The following is a 14,455-nucleotide window of genomic DNA, read 5'->3' on the forward strand; positions in this document are numbered from 1 at the left end:
AATGCCACTGGCAGCAACATGGATGGACCTAGAGATTATCATACTGAGTGAAGTAAGCCAGACAGAGAAAGACAAATACCTTACGATATCACTTCTATGTGGAATCTAAAAAAAATGATACAAAAGAACTTATTTACAAAATAGAAACAGACTCAAAGACAAAGAAAACAAACTTACGGTTACCAAAGGGGAAAGGGAGGGGGGATAAATTAGGAGGTTGGGATTAACAGATACAAACTAGTATACATAAAAGAGATAAACAACAAGGTCCTACTTGTTGGGAACTATATTCAATATATATATTCAATATCTTATAATGACCTATCGTGGAAAAGAATCAGAAAAAAATGTGTATATGCGTATATACATATCTGAATTGCTTTGCTGTACACCAGAAACTAATACAATATTGCAATCAACTATAATTAAATTTAAAAAATAAAGACATTCTCCTTCCCTTAGAAGCTACAGTGAGAGACATACACATTAATGGGTCATTCGAATTTGAGATCAAACTGGAACAGCGACCTGGTGAGATTCCTGTGGGAGAAAAGAGGAGGATGACTCGCTCCACTTGGAGGGACAGGAGGAGGTAACGCTGCAGGCTGGAACTGAAGAACGAGCAGGGGTGCCCGGCAGACAAGGGACAGGACAGGCCTCTTAATCTGAAGGGTGAGTATTTGCAAGAAGCTGACGTCCAGCAAAGGTCAAATGTGCACAGGGAAAGGCAAGGGTGTGTGGTGGTGTATGCACAACAGACTGAGTATCTGTGTCCCCCCCAGAATCCATATGCTAAATCCTAACTCCCAGTGTGATGGTATCAGGAGGTGGGATATTCGGGAGGTGATGAGGTCATGAGGGTGGACCCCACATGAGTGGGATTAGTGCCCTTAGAAAAGGAGCTCCAGAGAGCTCCCTTGCCCCATCTCACTGTTTGGCGACACAGTGAGAAGGCACCATTCATCAACCAGGAAGCGGGTCCTCAGAAGATACCACATCTGCTGGTGTCTTGACTCCCCAGCCCCCGGAACAGTGAGAAATAAATGTCTGTTATTTATAAGCCACCAAGTATTTTGTTATGGTTGCCTGAACAGACCAAGACAGTGTATGAAGGATAGTGTGAGAGAAGAAGTTGAAGAAATAAGAAGCTACCAGGTTGTGGTGAGGCCTTTTATTCCATGTCAAGGGCCGTGGTCTCCAGTGAATGAAGAGGGGCGGCAAGGAGAGGCAGACAGAGGGGATGCCTGTGAGCGTGCTTGCGGGTGCATGTGCGTGTGTGTGTGTGCGTGTGTGTGCAGTAGGATGGTGGTAAAGGGATAAGTGGTGATCATTTTACAATAACTCAGAAAAGGAAGAAGAAACCTTGAATCATGGCAGTGGCAGTCAGCACCTCACCCCAAAAGAACTTGGGAAGAAAACATAGGAATAAGGCTTTGGAGAAATTGATGGTAAAAGGCCAGAAGAATTTGATGCTAGTAATGTAGCAAAGAGGAAGACTGAGGAGACATGGTGAGTCATTTATCACAGGACAATGCTTTTTAAGCCTTAGGAGGAAGAGGAACAGGGTAATCAAAAAACCACAGGTGGAACTAGTAATAACAAAGGGAAACTCAGCAAAGCATTGGCTGACTCTGGACTACTAGCAGAATGAGGTTCCTTTGGGGAATTGTATTTACTGAACATTGATAACTAGCCAAACAGAGACTCAGCTGTTTCAAAGCCAGTCTGACTGGCAATCTCACCAGGGAGGGTCTGATGGGAAAGGGCAGGCAAATGCTGTGCTATTTCATCATCACCTTCTAGGCAACAGAGAAAGCTGCAGTAACACGAGCTTTCCCGCTCTCACCTTTTCCCCAAACAAGAAGCAAGGATGCTCACACATTAACTGTTTTCTATTTCCAATATAAAACCCAAAGTCACAGTACAAAATTTATAGTTTTCAGATTTTTTTCAGTTTGGTTTTGTTCGTTCTTTAGGAGTGTGATCAGTCCTACCGGCAAGACAAAAAGAACTTAGTCCTTTAAAACAACCAAAGGACTGTGGTTTGGGATATTTTTCTTGGATATTATTATCAAGATATATTTGAGTATCTTTCCAAGATATCTGTATCTAAAGGGCACAAAATCTGCATTGATAAAGTTATAACCTTAGGAACAGGAGGGCAGGGAAACTAAACTGTCGTGTGTGAGCGAAACCACATATTCCACAATAAAGATGGAACCACAAACAAATACCAGTTTACAATTTCTGCATAAAATGACAGACACACTCCACCCTGTCTAGGCAAACGAAGCCTATAAGCTGTCCCTGAAGATCCACCTAAAATATATCCTTGTTCTGGATGTGGCTATTATGTTCTATAAATACTTTGCTTGTTTTTACATTTGTTTAATGCTTTTATTCTGCTGCCCATGTGTGTGCCTGTTTAATCCGTCTCCAGAAGATGGACCATCTCTCATTCTAATTTATTTCATTTAACACTTTGAAGGTTATTAGGTGCTTAGATAATTTTTGATGAATATTCTGCAAATTGGCATGATGATTTCTCCTACTGTGAGAAAACTCTCCCAGTATTTTCAGAGCGGTCAGATGGTGCGTGCAATTAATAAAACTCACACAAACATCTGGTACACTCAGGTTCTAGGCTTATTTCTTCCATTCACTCAGTGCGTTAAGTACTTGGGTGAAATAGAAATAAGAAAATTGGAGGTGAAAATCTTTCTAATTGTTTACCATGAATGGAAAATAACCAAAAATTTTATATACTGATTGGATTGTTGCCTTTGTTGTTAAGAAACAGATGGCATAAACAGGCACATAAAAAGATGCTCCACATCGCTGATTATGAGAGAAATGCAAATCAAAACTACAATGAGGGGACTTGCCTGGTGGTGCAGTGGTTAAGAATCCGCCTGCCAATGCAGGGGACACGGGTTCGAGCCCTGGTCTGGGAAGATCCCACATGCCGCGGAGCAACTAAGCCCGTGTGCCACAACTACTGAGCCTGCGCTCTAGAACCCGTGAGCCACAACTACTGAGCCCATGTGCCACAACTACTGAAGCCCGCGTGCCTAGAACCCACGGTCTGCAACAAGAGAAGCCACTGCAATGGGAAGCCCGTGTACTGCAACGAAGAGTAACCCCCGCTCGCCACAACTAAAGAAAGCCCGCACGTAGCAATGAAGACCCAACTCACTCAAAAATAAAATAAACAAAATAAATAAAGTTATTTTTTTAAAAACCCCAAAACTACAATGAGATATCACCTCACACCAGTCAGAATGGCCATTATCAAAAAAATCTACAAACAATAAATGCTGGAGAGGGTGTGGAGAAAAGGGAACCCTCCTACACTGTTTGTGGGAATGTAAATTGGTACAGCTGCTATGGAGAACAGTACTAAGGTCCCTTAAAAAACTACCATATGACCCAGCAATCCCACTCCTGGGCATAAAGCCAGAGAAAAACTTCATTCAAAAGTATACATGCACCCCAGTGTTCACTGCAGCACTATTTACAATAGCCAGGACATGGAAGCAACCTAAATGTCCACCGACAGAGGAATGGATAAAGAAGATGTGGTGTGTGTGTATGTGTGTGTGTGTGTGTGTATATATATATACACACATATATATATATATATACATACACATAATGGAATATTACTCAGCTATAAAAAAGAATGAAATAATGCCATTTGCAGCAACATGGATGGACCTAGAGATTATCATACTAAGTGAAGTCAGACAAGTACAAATATTATATGCTATCACAGATGTGGAATCTAAAAAATAATACAAATAAATCTATTTATGAAACTGAAATGGCTCACAGACACAGAAAACAAACTTATGGTTACCAAAGGGGAAAGGGAGGGGGGAGCGACAAATTAGGAGTATGGGATTAACAAACTACTCTACATAAAGTAGATAAGCAACAAGGATTTACTATATAATAAAGGGAATAATATTCAGTATCTTATAACAACCTACATTGGAAAATCATCTGAAAAAATACATATATAACTGAATCACTTTGCTGTACATCTGAAACTAACACAATATTTTAAATGAACTATACCTCAATTAAAAGAAAAAGGATGACATAACCATTGACTGACATACCCTTGTTCCTACTGGAGAATTTTTTCAAAATAAAAGCCCTAAGAGCTTTCTGATCAGTCCTGAAAACTGAAGAATTTCAGAAAGGTAGGGTGATAGAATCCATGAGTGCAAAGGCAAAATCATATTCCTTCTCTTCCTTCCCCTCCCCCAACCAATCCTCCCCAGTTTAATGTTCATGGGCTCACTCAAGAATCACAGACACAGCAGGATGCCGCCCATTCTTAGTAAGCCTCCTCCGTCCCAATAAGGAAAGGATCACTAGGGTGATGTCTTTACCAGAATCCTTTCTGGAAGGCTCGGTGACATTTATGGAGTATCAGAGCTAATGGTTTTTTTTTGTTGTTGTTGTTGTTGTTTTTTGCGCTACGCGGGCCTCTCACTGTTGGGGCCCCTCCCATTGCGGAGCACAGGCTCCGGACGCGCAGGCTCAGCGGCCATGGCTCACGGGCCCAGCCGCTCCGCGGCATGTGGGATCTTCCCGGACCGGGGCACGAACCCGTGTCCCCTGCATCGGCAGGCGGACTCTCAACCACTGCGCCACCAGGGAAGCCGCGGCTAATGGTTTTTTTTTTTTTTTTTCTTACGCTACTTTCTATTCATAAAATTCACTCCAGGATTGTAGGTAAGGAGGTGCCATTTATTTCAGCAATACCTCCACTTCCATGGCCATTGGCCTTCTTACACCCCTTGTGTTTTAAACCTCCTGCAGTTAGTACTGTTGGGTCTTCCAGGGACATAAGCAAGCCAAGCAGGGAGGGGAGAGTGCAAAGACAAAATTTCTGATTCTAGAAGAGGCTCCCTTATTTTTTTTGTGCTGGGTGCTTCACGGATATCACCTCGTTGGCTCCACTGAATATAACTTTTCTGATAAATAAGAAAACCGAGGCTCAGAGAGATTCAGTCATTTACCCGAGGCCTCACAGCCAGAAAGGGGTGGAGCCGGAAGTCCAAGCCCGGGGGACATGACACCTCAGCCCTACCCGCCCTGTGCGCCAAAGCACGGGGTCAGGGACTCTAGTCTTGGCCCTGCAACGGAGACCCCGGCGAGGTCCCTGAACATCTGTGAGCATCTCCTCATTTGTAAAAATGATCTCTGTGCCCCCTTTCACTCCAAACATTCCATCCGAGATGTCTAACGTGATGCAGAATCCCCAAAGTTCGTATGTGCGTGGTCCACAGTCTCTGCTCAACATTTAGTGTGACTGCAGCCCTTGATGCTTTGCTCTTATCCGTGGTCTCTGCTCTCCTGCCAAGACCTGCCGGCTACATCTGTGCTGCTGGTCACTGTGTAGTTACTCTGTTACAAAACACTCCACCACCCCAATAAAAGGGGACTGAGAAGGCAGAACACTGCCCTGCATTGTGCTCCGCTCCCATCGCTCTTATCCTCACCACCCTCCCCTCTTTTCTGCTCTCTCTCTGAGCAACAGAGAAATAAGTATCCAATACCTCTTGGTGGGTAACCAGAGGCAGCAGAGAAATCAGTAAGCCCGTGGTGCACTACCCACTGTTTGTAGGTGTGCTGCCCAGCACCAGATGGCTCCACACTATTAGGGTTTCCTAGTTTGGGTCTGTCACAACTATATACTTTTTCACAGGCATGTGGGGAGAGCATAATTGTGCATTTTATGGTCATGAATGGCACAGCCTGGCAATTCTCTGATTATTATTTCCATTTGCTGTCATGCATTATCAACCTAATACCCCATTACATGCCATTTTTTTCATGCATTCCTCGTACAGCAAGGACAAAGAAAGGCAAAAGCCCTGCAAAGAAGCCTGTATCACCAGAAGAACAGGCTAACTCTGATGGAAATTGTGGAGTTAGAGCCCAAGGTTGAGAGGATAGCTTTTGGCTAATTCGGAGTGAAAACTATTGTCAAGAAGTTTGGTATTTTGCATGAGTACCAAGATGGGCAAGGTATTGCTAAATGGGAATGAGGGGCCACACCACAGAACAGACTTATAAAAGAAGTTAGATACAGAAGGACCTAAGAGGACATTTTTCTTTAGACCACTGGGTTTTCCAGGTTTCTGAAGATGCTGAAATATATCAGTGTTGCGGTTGGTGTGAAGAGTCACTCGGCGATTTTTCTTATTCAAATAGGATCTATTGAGTGCCCACCATGAGCAGAGGGTAAAGGTAGGGAGCCTTCAGTGAACAGAAAGTGAGCAGTAACTATGGATTGGCAAATAATCACTAAGATAGGAGCAAGATGGGGCTTCCCTGGTGGCGCAGTGGTTGAGAGTCCGCCTGCCAATGCAGGGGACGTGGGTTCGTGCCCCGGTCCGGGAAGATCCCACATGCCGCGGAGCGGCTGGGCCCATGAGCCATGGCCGCTAAGCCTGCACGTCTGGAGCCTGTGCTCCACAACGGGAGAGGCCACAACAGTGAGAGGCCCGCATACTGCAAAAAAAAAAAGGTTAAGATAGCAGCAAGATGGCGCGTGCGAAGGTAGTCAGAGTTTGGGGAGAAGGGTGTGTGTGTGCAAATGTTCTTGACCACCCACAACTCACGTCTTCTTGCACTGCATCAAGGAATGGCCAGAGCTTCAGTTTGAAAACAAAAAAACAGAAACCACCATATATGATGGAGATCAGGCTTTGTAGCAAGTTGGCTCCTATCAGCTCCATCTCCGAACTGGAGTTAGCGATGCTCGATCATCTACAGAGGAACCTGCAAGCCCATTTGTTCTTGATCATTTGGTCGTCATAAGATCACTGAACTTAACCAGATCCCTTCAGCCCCTTCCAGCAATCATGGCCTTTATTCTGAGCCGTAAGTTCCATCTTCAAGGAGAAAGTGTTTCTCTTTTGGGGAAAAAAATACCTAATTTCTACTGATAAAGTTAAGAATTGAACACACACCCTCCGCCCACAAACACACATACTCACTCACTCAACAGCACCCAAAATAAGCATTAACGCAACTCACAAAATGGTAGCAAGAGCTCTGATCATCTTCTCAGAAAGTAAGAGAGGCATAATGATAGATACTTTGAGGATGATGCGGCTAGTGGTAGAGCTGGTAGCCTCAAAAGTAAGGGGGTGTCTAAATTATTCCTTATAAGTGAAAGACATGCTGATCCCACAGGACAGGGGAAAGAGTGGCAGCTGATGGATTTAGGGAACCAAAAGGAAAGTGCTGTGGAGAGAATTTCTGATAAGCTGGATTTATGCTGATTCGGAAAACTTGCAAAAAGAGAGTAGCAAAACCAGCAGGCTTTGTGTGCAGTGGTGACCCTGGGGCCCAGAGCACCAAGAGCTATTGTACCAGCTCTTGAGATTAAATGTCCTGGAAAAAGCAAAAACAAAAATGGAAAATACTGCCAATACACTTCAGTCTGATTACGGCTAGGATAAACAGCATAAGATAAAACACTCAAATGTCATCCTTCCCCAACAGGTTTGACTTTTAGTGGCCACTTTTCCCAGATTCTTTAAGTCTTTGATTTTGCTTATGGTAGGAAAGGTTCAAGCATCTGTGTATCTTACATAACTGATGGAATGATCCTTTCTCTTCCTTTTCTCCCATCAACTCCTACCATTTAGGAGACATCCAATATCTACTTTTGTTCCTTGAACTACCTATTCAGAGAGCAATGGACAGCAAAGAATCAGAAATGGACAGGATGGAGAGAACGGGTAACCAGTGTCCTGGGGAGGTTACGACTACATGCTAATTCTGTAAGGTAGTTCCTCTTTTGCATCTTTAGCTCAAGAGGAAGGTAGTTTTTGAAATTTAGATCGAAGATCTTTATCCCATGGCTTCTCTCCCCATGAGGTCTCAGAGATCCTTTCTAATAGAGATGCTGGAATTTTTCACAATGAATAAACCCAAATAGAGAATTTCTGCCACAAAGGTCACTGACACATCAGCTGATATCCAAAAATAAATAAGATAAATAAATAAATAAATAAATAAATAAATAAATAAAAGGTAGGAATGAAAGCCATTGGTGAATCTAGACTTATACATTCTGATACTGTGTAGAATGTGGTTTAAACTAACTTCAAAACCTATTTAACGGTTAGCATGTCTTTCTCACTTTACCTAGTTTAAATGGAAATTCTCCAGAAGCTACACTGTTCCTTTTTTTTCAAAAAAGTATTGACATATGCAAAAATTTCTCAGAACAAAGCTTGAGCTTTGAATGTGCCCCATCATATTTTCAGTCATTCAGTGTGTCAGGCTAAATGCAACTCTTATAACTGATAAGTATATGACAAACGAATAAAACTCTAAGTCTTTTACTTATACACACACACTAGCATTAATAACGTGAGCACAAGTGGTATATTTATGCAGTAAAGTCAGTAATGATCTTTGGAGGCAGTCACACTCAACCCCACATTTACTAAGTACAAAGGTACCCTGACAGGTCCCCTCAATTTCCTGGACCTTTCATCTCAACACTGCCTCTCCCATCACAAATCGATCACACTTTCTCATCAGCTCATCGAGGCTGACTCAAGGACCCCTTTCTTTTACAACTCTGGCATTCTCACTAGTTCACAGAGCCTTTTGCCAAGTTCCAGAACACAAGCAAAGATTCATTCTTTTTCTGTTTTTTTGGCCGCACCGCGTAGCATGCAGGATCTTAGCTCCCCAACCAGGGATCGAACCCGTGCCCTGGGCAGTGAAGCAGGAAGTCTTAACCACTGGACGGCCGGGGAAGTCCCAAGGACTCATTCCTGTTTGTTCTTTGACCTCAGACTGTAACTGGGCCATTACAACAAAGCTGAGCACAACCCACATCTGGGAGGCAGATCTTATGGATTATGAAATCAGTGACTCACTGAACCTCAAGGGGTTTCGGTTTCTCCCATGACAAGATAATGCTAATGGCACTTGCCACCTGCTAGGCTGTCAGGGGACTTGGCAACAATGTCTGCAAATTACAAAGAGGCCCTATTGCCATAAATAACAAGTCTTATTAATAAAATTAGTTCAAGTGCCAGAAAGAATATTACCAACAACAGTGGCAGATCACACTTGGTCAGAATAAAAGTGAGTGGAGGAATCAAAAAACGGGCAGAAGATCTAAATAGACATTTCTCCAAAGAAGACATACAGATGGCCAACAGGCACATGAAAAGATGCTCAACAACGCTAATTATTAAAGAAATGCAAATCAAAACTCCAATGAGGTATCACCTCACACCGGTCAGAATGGCCATCATCAAAGAGTCTACAAATAACAAATGCTGGAGAGGGTGTGGAGCAAAGGGAACCCTCCTACACTGTTGGTGGGAATGTAAGTTAGTGCAGCCACTATGGAAAACAGTATGGAGGCTCCTTAAAAAGCAAAAATAGAACTACCATATGACCCAGCAATCCCCCTCCTGGGCATATATCTGGAGAAAAACATGGTTCGAAAGGATACATGCACCCCAGTGTTCATTACAGCGCTGTTTACGATAGCCAAGACACGGAAGCAACCTAAATGTCCATTGACAGATGAATGGACAAAGAAGATGTGGTACATATATACAATGGAATATTACTCAGCTATTAAAAAGAATGAAATAATGCCATCTGCAGCCACATGGATGGACCTGGAGATTATCATACTAAGTGAAGTAAGTCAGACAGAGAAAAACAAATATCATATGGTATCACTTATATGCAGAATCTAAAAAAAAAAAAGATACAAATGAACTTATTTACAAAACAGAAACAGACTCACAGAGAAAACAAACTTATGGTTACCAAAGGGGAAAGGCGGGGAAGGAATAAATTAGGAGTTTGGGGTTAACAGATACACACTACTATGTATGAAATAGATAATCATCAAGGACCTACTGTATAGCACAGGGAACTATATTGAATATCTTGTAATAACCTATAATGGAAAAGAATCTAAAAATATATATATATGTATATATGTATACACACACATATATGTATTAATCACTTTTCTGTACACTAACATGACTGAAACTAACATGAGATTGTAAATCAACTATATTTCAAGAAAAAAAATTTTTTTAAGTGGGTGGAGGGATTTTCTGATCCTCATTTCAACTAACACTATTCCCTTTTAACACAAGAAGAGTTTAATGTTGTTGTTGGTTTTCTAAAAGGTTACTTCTACCCACACAATTTTGCACATCAAGCATCACTTTTTTCCAAGTGATTTGGAGGCAACACTGTAATTCACTAGCAGGACAATATAGTGTTGATTTCAAAGCAAGTCCAAATATTGCTTCCAATCAAATTAACTGCAGCTATTTAACCTCTGGGACCAAAGAGATTCAAGTCTATCTGCTGTGGGACCCCCCCCCCATTCCTGGTGTACCTTAAATAAACCCAGATTTCATTCACAGCAGAAGGGACCCCTCAGCCAACAGAAGAGGCTCATCCTCTGACCCTCTAGGTTGCAAGAGATGAACACGTTGAGAATCAAAATCAGATTTCCGCTGATCTGAAGGTTTAGTCTTCCCACCATGTCCAAGTCAGACTCCAAAAGGGGGCCGAACGCTAGGAATGAACTTGAAGCAATTTAAAAACCAGAAACAAAACAATGAAAGGCGTCCTCCCATCCCCCCCACCCCCATCAACCTCCCACTTTGTTGCACATTGGAAAAACGGCACACAGAGCTAAGTTCTACTAAGTGTAAGGAATAGATTTTGCATCCAACTCCTGAGACAGTTCCCCCAGGGTCAGCGGTGGCTTCCCTGGATGAAGTCATAAGTTTGCCCCTGGCTCTTGGACTGGTGCTTTCCCGAACATCACAGTAATGCTTTCAGAAAAGGACCAGACTTATAGTGTTGAGGTGTTAGGGGTATGTGAGAAGCTGTTCAAAACCCACTAAGGTAAATGCAGATCAAATCAGCCTGACCAGGTGTCTAAATACAGCTGGGGCTACTCCAACACTGAATAAGCCATCCCCACCGAAGAGCTCAGATTTAGAAATGTGCTTGGCTTAGGTGTTCTGAGAATCCCTTTCATCAGATGCTGTGAGGATTCAAACTGAGAGAAGCCAGAACAGCGGTAACAACCTCTACTGGGATGTTCCATTCACAGGGGAGAAAGCCTCCTCCATCCACGGTGAGGTCAGGGGATAGCCTTTCTCAGCAAGCAGAGCTTCCGGGGGGACTGGCATGGCCGCACCATTCAGAATGAGTGTGTCTATTAAGAAGCCACCGCCAGACCTATTATTAGAACAGCCATCCCTTGGAAATTTCGCAGAATTTGCTTGAATCTACTGAGCAGTTACTCTCCTAACGAGGTACTGGAGAAAGGCACCGAGTCCCTGACTACACACGGGCAGCCCACACGGCTTTCAAAGTACAGGACCAGTTCATCTTTTCTAAACGCAATATGCGCCCACGTTTGGGCAGTTGCCTGCAAGACAGAAGCCCTGCGTTTGGGGGGTTCGTCCTGAAGGGGGTTCCCTCCTCTCCTCCTCCTCCTCCCGCGGTCTCCCTGCATTAAACTTGCTGCAGCCATTTGAAGTGTGAAAGCGCAGTCCATTTTAACAGTCCCAGGCAGCCGGCGATCTGCAGCCTGCCTCCTGAACCCACCCAAAGAACAGGACTGCCCTGTCACTTCCAGAAAAACGGTTAGCAAAAAAAAAAAAAGAACATAATCACACCCGGGTCTGCCCGCAGCAAGGTCCTTTCCTTTCTCCCCGGGTAGACCCAGCCAGTGTGAGGTCGAGATGCCAAAGAAAGTGGGTGTGGGGAGAGGGTAGCACGAGGGAATAGAGTCTGTGCCGCACGTGGGGTGTGCACTGGAACAATGTCACATCTGCGGCATTAAATGCTCTACGTCCTCAGTAAAGCAGAAGTGTCATGTCCCTCTCACCGGCCCAGAAACGGACCCAGAAGTGCTGCAGAATCCACCGCCTGCCCGCAGTCGCGGCTGGGAAACAAAGACACATTACCTTTTTATTCGTGGCGCTTCCCGGGGAGCCGAGGAACTTCAGGTTTGCAGCGGCGGATCCGCCGAAACGGGCGTCCCATGCGCCCCGGTGCGCAGGCCCGGGGCCTAGCCGGCGGCATCCGCGCCCGGCGCCTCCGCCTCCGCCTCCGCCGCGCGGCGCCCGCAGCCGCCCCGCCGGTCCCCGCGCGCCCCCGCCGCCGCCGCCGCCCCGCCGCCCCCGCGGGTCCCCAGTCAGCCCATCGCCCGCTCGCGCCGCTCACGCCGAGCCTGGCCGCGCGCCAGGGCGCACCGCCGCCGGCCCGCCCCTCGCCCGCGCGCCGAGCACCGTGCCGCCGCGCCCGGCCCTCCGCATCGCGGTCGGCCCCGCGCGGCGCCCCCGGGCACGGCGAGCGCGCACGGGGCGGCCGGCGGCCGGCGGCCGGGGGCTAGGCCGGCTCCGGCGAGTCCCGCGCGGCCGAGCGCGCCGCCGCCTCCCGCGCGCGCCGCGGGGCACCCCCGAGAGCCGGCCTAGCCCCCCGGACAACAATGAACGCGCCGGCCCGGCCCGGCCCCTGCGCAGCCCGCGAGCCCCCGGTTCCCGCTCCGCCGCACACCCGATCGGGACCAAGTTAGGTCCCGAATCAGCCGCCGAGCCGCAGAGGCTGCGCGGAGCCAGAGGCGTGCGCGAGAGGAGCGGGGAGTCGGAGCCCGAGGACCGCCCGCGCACCCGGCGCCGTCCCCGACAAACCCACCGAAACCCGCCGCGGGAGGCCCCCTCCCACCCTGGGAGCCGGAGGAAGAGGCTACCTTGGCTGAACTTGGCGGAAGGTGCAGCTCTTATCCCTCGATCTAGTCCAGTTTTCTTGCATTAATCTCCCCTCAACTCTTTGGAAATGGAAGTTCCTGTGAGATGACCCAGTCGTGGGGCTATTGTCAGGATTCGCAGCAATTACTGCGGAGGGGAGACTCCCATTTCCAGAGCCTGGGGGAGGAAGACGGCCTGACACGTTCTCTTTCCAAAAAAGAGAAACACACTGGGAGACTATCCCGAGGAGAACAATAACTCAATTCACATTGTATGTCTAAATGTTTATTACTTCAGGAGCTCAATTTGCCTTAGACACTTTTTTTTTTCTCCTTTTTTCATGAATTGTCAAAACACGGTTGATGAAATAAAGGGAGAAGCAGGCGGGAGCACCCGCTTAGCGAAGGTGGAAAAGCCAGCTTGTCTCAGAGGTAAAATCTTTCCCTAGAACTCACTCGTCACTTGTATCCCCAATATCCATCCACCCGTCCACCCACCCCTCCATCCATCCACCCATTCTTCAAGGGACGGACTGTTTCCCCTTTCACCGTAGTCTGAAGGAGACCCAGGTATACTGATACCCTTATTTCCAGGACATTGGCAGGAGTGAAAACTTACAAACTTTATAATAAAAAGAAATCTCACACATCCTGTCTTCCAACTGACCTTTCCAGACACAGCTTGTGTGTTCTCTGATGATCTCTGGTGAACATTTTTGACAGTTCAAGAGGCCTCACAATCCACAGAAGGGAAACATCTAACTTTTCCTCCAAGTCAGTGTTGGAGGAAAAGGTGAACGCCTGTGAGAAGGACTACCCATCTTATTTCAGGCGGTGGTGATCACATGCTCCTGGCTGGGGGACTTGATTATCTGAATCTGAGGAATGGGAAGCTGAATGGGAGGTTTCTGTCTTTTTGAAGTCCTTGAGGATTGTTCTCATGCCAAGCCCGGTTCTTTCATGTTGCAGTTGAAGCCCATCTCCTCATGTTCTGAGGCCTTTACAGGGAATATTATTTCTTTGGAAGCAGATTATTTCCAGGGCTGCTTTGTTTTGACTGCAACACCCAACAGGTGGTGATCGAGGAAATGTTCAAACCTTTCTCTTCCGATAGTTTGCATCCTTAGAAGAGTCTTTGGATTCTATCTACATCCACCTCCTGCCTTTCCACCTTGGCCGTTGGAATTCTCAATATGTCCTGAATCAAGCTGACCCACTGGTAAAGCCCCTTTCCAGGTTCCCTGTCTTACGAAACAGCATCCTTCCTCTCCCCACAGGGATAGAGAGATCTTTCATCTCCTTCCTTTTACTCATGCCTCACTGTCAAATTATCACCAAGCCTATCCTCATAAAGAGATCTGGATAGTTCCTTGGGAGCAGCCCCTTGTCTGACTTGTTCTAACAGTGCCTGGTGCCCATTGCTTAATCTTTGTTGCATGAGTAGGCCCTGCCCCTAGCCTCGGTCAGTGTACATCACCTTTCACCGCCATGTCTCTAGCAACCTCCTGACTGGACCCCAGTCTTGTCTCTCAAATGCATTCAGCACACCACCTGGAGTCACTCTCCTGAAACTCACATCTGATCATAGGATTTCTTTGCTTAAACCCATTCAAGGTTTGCCTGGCTCTTAGGAATAAAGTCCTCGCTTCTTTAGAT

General features: G+C 45.9%; 1 protein-coding gene across 6 annotated transcripts in view; it reads right to left on the reverse strand.

The window, feature by feature from the left end:
* FRMD4A (FERM domain containing 4A) overlaps positions 1-14,455 on the reverse strand; it is a 346,032-nt gene that overhangs the window by 231,329 nt on the left and 100,248 nt on the right. The window contains exon 1 of one of the 6 annotated variants that reach the window (XM_060097754.1): positions 12,803-12,911. The exons of 4 other annotated variants lie outside the window; for them this stretch is intronic. The gene's annotated coding sequence lies outside the window, so the exon portion shown is untranslated. Of the gene's footprint in view, positions 1-12,017; positions 12,132-12,802; positions 12,912-14,455 lie in introns of those variants that run through there. One more of the 6 variants, XM_060097752.1, reaches the window with a different exon arrangement.

Source organism: Mesoplodon densirostris, chromosome 4, assembly GCF_025265405.1.
Source record: "Mesoplodon densirostris isolate mMesDen1 chromosome 4, mMesDen1 primary haplotype, whole genome shotgun sequence".
Lineage (NCBI taxonomy): Eukaryota > Metazoa > Chordata > Mammalia > Artiodactyla > Ziphiidae > Mesoplodon > Mesoplodon densirostris.